The sequence below is a fragment of the Hydra vulgaris genome, chromosome 01 (assembly GCF_038396675.1).
Source record: "Hydra vulgaris chromosome 01, alternate assembly HydraT2T_AEP".
NCBI lineage: Eukaryota > Metazoa > Cnidaria > Hydrozoa > Anthoathecata > Hydridae > Hydra > Hydra vulgaris.
Genome location: NC_088920.1, coordinates 58635633 through 58642500, shown reverse-complemented (window position 1 = coordinate 58642500; position 6868 = coordinate 58635633). Strand labels below are relative to the sequence as shown.

At 30.6% G+C, this 6868-nt stretch overlaps 1 long non-coding RNA gene across 1 annotated transcript in view; it reads left to right on the top strand.

Moving 5' to 3' along the window:
• The window catches only part of LOC136075475 (uncharacterized), a 14144-nt gene extending 8920 nt beyond the window's left edge, over positions 1-5224 (top strand). Inside the window, exon 3 of the long non-coding RNA XR_010635970.1 lies at positions 2286-5224. This is a non-coding gene — a long non-coding RNA (uncharacterized LOC136075475). The remainder of the gene's footprint in view (positions 1-2285) is intronic.
• Positions 5225-6868: the final 1644 nt, after the last annotated feature.

The following is a 6868-nucleotide window of genomic DNA, read 5'->3' as shown; positions in this document are numbered from 1 at the left end:
CGCAGAAAGTAGACTGTTGTGTAGAAAACGAAAGAGTATTTTTTGTGTCGGTCCGCATGCGTAGGAAGTAAAGTTTTTTTTCCAAATTTGGCTACACGGCACTGTTGTTTTTGTTAAACCGTTCCAGAAAAGTTCTGTTGGCACGACTTTCTTTTTGTTTTTTGCCACTTCTAAGTAAAAATTTTTTGTTGATTTTAGGGGGATGTTAAACAGGGACCCGTTTTTGCAAATATTTCAAATGTTGTTTTGTAGTACTGAGACGTTTTGTTGTCCCAGTGTTTTGAAAAATTGTTCTGTTTTAAAAAGTTTCAGCTTTGTTTCGTAAATTTTTTAAGTGAACTTGCCAACCAATACTTTAAAAAGTAGTAATAATTTTTTGGCCTGATCTAGCTTCGTCGCATTATTCACGTAAAGTACAAAGTTATCTTAAAGCAAAAAATATTGAATTGTACCAAAAGACCATAATCCTGCTAATGTGCCAGTATTACGTCCAATTGAAGATTTTAGGTCTGAATTAAGAGATTAGTGTACAACAAAAACTGGCAAGCTGAAAACCTAGACAACAAACTTAAAAAGCGGATAGAATTTTCAATTAAAAGAATCGACATAGAACGTGTACATCGGCTTGCTGCCGCCCCATTTACAAGAGTAGACACTGTTCGTCGTCATGACATAAAAAACTTATAAATCTATTTACTTTTATTATCTAGATGTTTTTTGTTATTATACTTTTTAAATTGTTAGAAAAGATGACTCCGTTAAAAAGTTATACCATTTCTAATTTTGTCCAGATTTTTAGTTATCACATGTTATATATATATATATATATATATATATATATATATATATATATATATATATATATATATATATATATATATATATTTATATATATATATATATATAAAATCCAGGACCCGCTTATTTAACACACACACGCATCCCCCCCTACCCCCTCCATTTTTTTGTAAAATATCTACAGAATATTTTTAAAATTAAGATTATAAATGTACGAGGTATGGTGGTTTTAAAAATGTAATCGGTTTCTGGCGTACTTTTTTTTTCGCATGCAATATTTTCACTAGGGTGTGGGGTGTTTGTTTTTTCCGGTCAAATATGATTTCGTATAAGAATTTTTTTTTAATGCTGCACTTGACTTTTTACCAAGTTGTTTTGGCTCAATTAATGAGTTTAAAAATAATTGACGAACTTTTAGGAGATTCTTCAAAATTATTTCTAAAAGAAAACTTACTCTCTTCATGAGTAATTCGTCATTTTGAAGTAAATTATTTTCCATTATATAATTCCTAAGACATTTTTTATCCATTTTTAAAATGATTTTTGACAAAACAACTTTTAAATTTAACTTTGATCATTTGGTAGAAAATTTTTAAATATAAATATCATAAATTTATATAAAATAAAGTTGTAATTAAAATTTGTTATAACTATAAAGTAGTTGAATGTTTATTTATATTTTTTTCTACCTGTAACTAATTATTTCACTGCCTTTCCTTTATTTTTTTATTGGTTGGTTTAAAAGTCTCTTTTTGTGGCCGCTGATGACCCTCGCTACGCCACTGTTTTTAAAAATTATTGAAGCAGAAACAGTTAAGCACAGGGCCGGTTTAACCACTAGGCGAACTAGGCGGCCGCCTAGGGCGGCAAGTTTTCTAGGGCGGCACTAAAACTAGCTACATAAAAAATAAATATATTAAAAACATTGCTAAAATCTTTTTCTAATCTCTTTGAATTAAATATAAGAGATTTGAAAAGGTACTTTTTTAAATCGCGTCAAATAAAACATAAGAATCAACTTTAAATAAAACAAAACAATAAAACAAATAAAACAAAAGAATCAACAAATAAAACAAAAGAATCAACTTTAATGCTTTTGTTTCATTTGACGCGATTTCCTTTTTCTTTTTATACTTTTTAGGCGGAATGAAATTTTGTAGCAATTAATGCAAAGTTTTCATTACTCATTTATAGAAAATTTTAGCACGTTTTCTACTTTACTTTATTAAGTAAATTGTTTTAGCTGACGTGTTTATTCAGAAATAGTAAGAAACTAATTTTAATTAAATGCTCTATGAGCAATTACGAAGTAGTATAGTAACAAATAAACTGATTTATATTGTGTTTTTATACTATTAGAGTGTTATTAAAAATTTAATAACACTTAATAATAATATTTTTTTTAAAACTTTTATAAAGAAGTTAAAATAATATTTTAATTTAAAGGTATTAAAAATGCACGAGGTGATCATTTTTATTATTTTTAGCAGTTTCCTTTGTTATTTCAATCCACGATGGCAGAAAGAAAAAAATTGTCTGGTGCGCAATATCGTAAACGACGGGCTGCAAATGAAGAGTTTATAACAAAACAGGCTGGTTCTTTGTTAAAGTATCTATGTTTACCGCAGAGAAATGAAAATCGTACAAATGTTAAAAAATCAAGTTGAAGCAGACAGGGAAGCCGATGAGATGACAGTATCGGAAGAGTTTGAATTACATAATGTAATACACGTAGCACAAAGAATCTGAAGTACATAAAATTGATAAATTCTCTGGTCTATATGCTAACTATAGCGATCTGGCTGCTTGGGTCGAATTTGATGACGAAATGCGACAACTTTTGATAGAACATGGACCAAAACAAGTCGATCAGTTTGACTTTCCTAAGGACAGTACGCAAAGAAAATTTTCAAAAAACCATTACAACCGCCGGCTTGTCAATGGAGATAAAGTTCGCAGATATTGGCTGCAGTATTCTGTAAGTAATGACTCTGTGTATTGCTTCTGCTGCAAACTGTTTACCAGCAGCACAACAGCTGCGTCATCTCTTTCTTCCAATGATTCACATGATTGGAAAAACATGTCCGCAATTCTGTCAGGGCATGAGAAAAGCAGTGAACATCTAGCGAATTCTTAGTCATGGAAAGAGTTTGAGCTGCGACTGCGAAACAATAAAATAATTGATGCTGAACATTTGCGTCTTGTTAAAAAAGAAGAACAGTATTGGCAGCAAATCTTGAAACTATAGCTTTAGTTAGAGTTCTTGGTATGCAAAATCTTGCTTTTCGTGGAACACATGAGAAACTGAACACTGCTGATAACGGAAACTTTCTGAAATTTGTAGAATTTTTAGCTTTGTTTGACCCACTTATGGATGAGCATCTTCGAAAGATTAAAGACAATATGAAATTGATGAAATGAAAGATTAAAGGCAAAATGAAACACGTGTACATTACCAAGGCAAAGACATACAAAATGAATTGATTCATCTTTTATCCAATGCAATTAAACAAAAAATTCTTGCATCTGCTCGTGATGCTAAGTACTTTTCAATAATTATCTACTTCCTAGCGACGAGTTGATGCAGAAAAGAATACATATACACTAGGGTGTCTCAAAAAACAACATTGTTGAAAATAATCTGCTTTCACCCCCTAAATGTGTTCTATCTAATAAAGAAACTCTAGGTTTAAAATTTTTTTGCATATAAAAATTTTTAAAGGGTCCCTCAAGACCCTCGAATATTTAATGGGTCACTAATATTTTCAAAAAAAAAGTTTTTAAAAAATATGTCAACCTGGTACTCATATAAAGCGAAATTATATAAAAATTTCAAAAATAATATTTACTTCGAAAAAAAAATGTTATTTATGGTTTTATTACATTAAAAATTATGTTTTTAACAAAAAAATGAAAAAAATGCATTTTTTATGATAGTTTTGTTTAAAAATTTTTTAAAAAGTAAAAATTTTTTCAAAATGAATATTATTTTTGAAATTTTTATATAATTTCGCTTCATTTGAGTACCAGGTTGACATATTTTAGAAAAACTTTGTTTATGAAAATGTTAGAGACCCATTAAATATTAGAGGCTCTTGAGGGACCCCTTAAAATATTTTTGATTCAAAAAAATTTTTAACCTAGTGTTTTTGTATGAGATAGAACACATTTAGGGGGTGAGAGCAGATCATTTTCAAAAATGTTGTTTTTTGGGACACCCTAATAACACGTTTCACCAGATCAAAGAAGGCTGTTGCTTCTAAACAACATTTAACAGCATCATTAACAGCCAAATTCAATGTATGTGCAACAGCTAAATTCAATGTATGTGCACAGCAAGGAATAAACAATGCTCGGGGGTTGACATCTAAAATTCTTCGTTGGACACTCTTATTTTTCAAGTAGATGCACGGTTTATTGTAAACGCTGTTTCTAGTTTTAAGTTTGTCGTTTCTCTGGTTGTGTGGTACGACGTGTTGTTTGAGATCAATATGACTAGTAAGCAACTTCAGGCAAAAGAATTAGATATGCATGGCGCCATAAATCTTAAATAAAATAAAGAAGTTTCTTGTAAATCGCAGAAATGAAATGGAGTTTAAGAAAATACTAGTAGATGCAGTTGAAACTGCAGTCAGTTTAAAGATACTTGCACTTTTTGAACCCGAATCGACCCGTATCAGAAGAAAGAATAAACAATTTACGTATGAAGGAGATGATGAACCTATTCAAGATCCAAAAGAAAAATTCGAAATAAACTTTTACTTTGCTATTCTTGATACAGCAATACAATCGGTTGAAGAAAGATTTACTCTTATACAAACAATAAGTTCGTTGTTTGGTTTTTTCTATGATGTTCGCAGTTTACAGAGTGTAACTAGCAAAGAAGGAACATCGCTTGAATCTTGAGAAAGTTTTTTAACATAAAGACTCCAAGATATCGATGCAGTTGATCTATCTAGTGAACTGAAATCAATTTCAAGGCGAGTTGCAAGGTGTACATTGCCACTAGATTTACTAAATTTTATATTAAAAAATAATCTAACAGATTGTGTCCCCAACACTTTTATAGCTTTAAGAACCCTCTAGACACTTCCAATTTCCGTGGCTAGCGGTGAACGAAGCTTCTCAAAACTCAAACTGATAAAAACATTTTTGAGAACGTCTATGCAGCAAGAAAGACTTGCTGGATTAGCTACTCTGTCAAGTGAACATGATATTGCTAGAAACATTAACCTGACGGAACTCGTTTCTACATTTGCAAAAAAAAAAAGCGCGAAAAGTGAAGTTTTGAAATTATTTACTAATACTTTAATATCATAAAGTTTTATGAATATACGCTTCTTTATGATTATGGATGTATGTATCTTTCCAAATTTATAGACAAAATGTAATAACATAACTTAAGCATTCCTTTGTGAAAGTAAGTTGGGGAGGGGGTAGGGGCGCAGTGGGGTAGGGGCGCAGTGGGGTAGAGACGCAGTGGAGTAGAGACGCAGTGTGTCAGATTCGCCTAGGGTGCCAAATACTCTGGCGCCGGCCCTAATTAAGCAATCTAAAATAATTTTAATTTTTCGCTTGTTGCGCTCTTGTGTCTCTTGGAGACTTGCTCAAAGTGGTGCCTTTTACAAATAACAAGGAATATTTTATTGGTTTCAGTACATACATCGACTATCTTATAGCCTGCTGCTACAAGGGAATGTTCTTACATCGACTATCTTATAGCCTGCTGCTACAAGGAAGTACTGCTACATTGACCGAGGATTTGGCATGGGGCAGCAATCTTTTTTCTTTTATCACTTCAATTAATATTCCTAATGTTTAAAAAGCCTCTACTGACGAGACCGCACCAAGCGAAAAAATAAAATTAATTTAGACCGCTCAACTGTAGCTTTATTTACCATTATTAGATGTTATATTTTGACGCTTTTTAGTTGTTATCAAGTTTTTTCTTTATCCAAACACAAAAAATTTTTTTCGGTGATTGTGATTTGACCGTGAAAATATAAAAATTCAAACAAATAACTTCCGATATTAAAATTTAAAACGATTTTTTAACTTATTATTGTTATTTCCCCGTATTCCCAATTTATTTTAACACATTTTCACCAATTGACAATAATTGATAACTTTTTCAAGAACATTTCTTTATGCATTCCCAGTGGGCACAGTACGTTTTTAAAACGTTCTTTGTAATTTTTTATTAGGTTTGAACCTTATAAAAACGTCTAAAAAACGTTTTAAAAACGTACCGTGCCCACTGGGTTGTGGGATTGCCTAGGGAATAACAAAGTATAAAAATCAAATTTCGCTTTACAACTATAAGTAGCTTATGTTTAATGTTGTTCTTATTAATTTAAACTTTTAAAATTTATTAATGGACTTAAAGACAAAGTGTTATGAAGATGACTGTGGAAATTTAGTAAAGGTTTTAATGAATGAGTTTTCTGCAAAAGGTCTAAAACTTGATAACAATGTAAATTTTTCTAAATGGAAGCTCAGTGACCTTCGATATTTTTTAAAATTGTCGAAGAACTATCATGGTTTTAGTAATTAAAATAACGAAAAAGTATTAGAAAAAGTTATTTACGTTTGGAATAGCATAGTGTCAAGCTGTAATCTCTCTTCAAATATTGATTTTGCAGATAATAGTAATTTTCCAACACTAAAAGTACGAATCATACCATCGTTGAAAAAAACCAAAGAATTTGCAGAATTGATTATATTAAAGCTTCAAGAGTATTTAAGTGATCACGGTATCACTAGGATTGGTAACAAGCAAATTTACATTGTTATCAAGTTTTAGACCTTTCACAGAAAACTCATTTATTAAAACTTTTAATAAATTTCCGCAGTCATCTTCATAACACTCTGTCTTTAAGTCCATTAATAAATTTTAAAAGTTTAAATTAATAAGAACAACATTAAACATAAGCTACTTATAGTTGTAATGCGAAATTTGATTTTTATACTTTGGTATTCCCCAGGCGATCCCACAATGCATAGCGAAATGTTCTTGAAAAGGTTATCAAATATCATCAATTCACCATAAACTTAAATTTAATAAAGAACT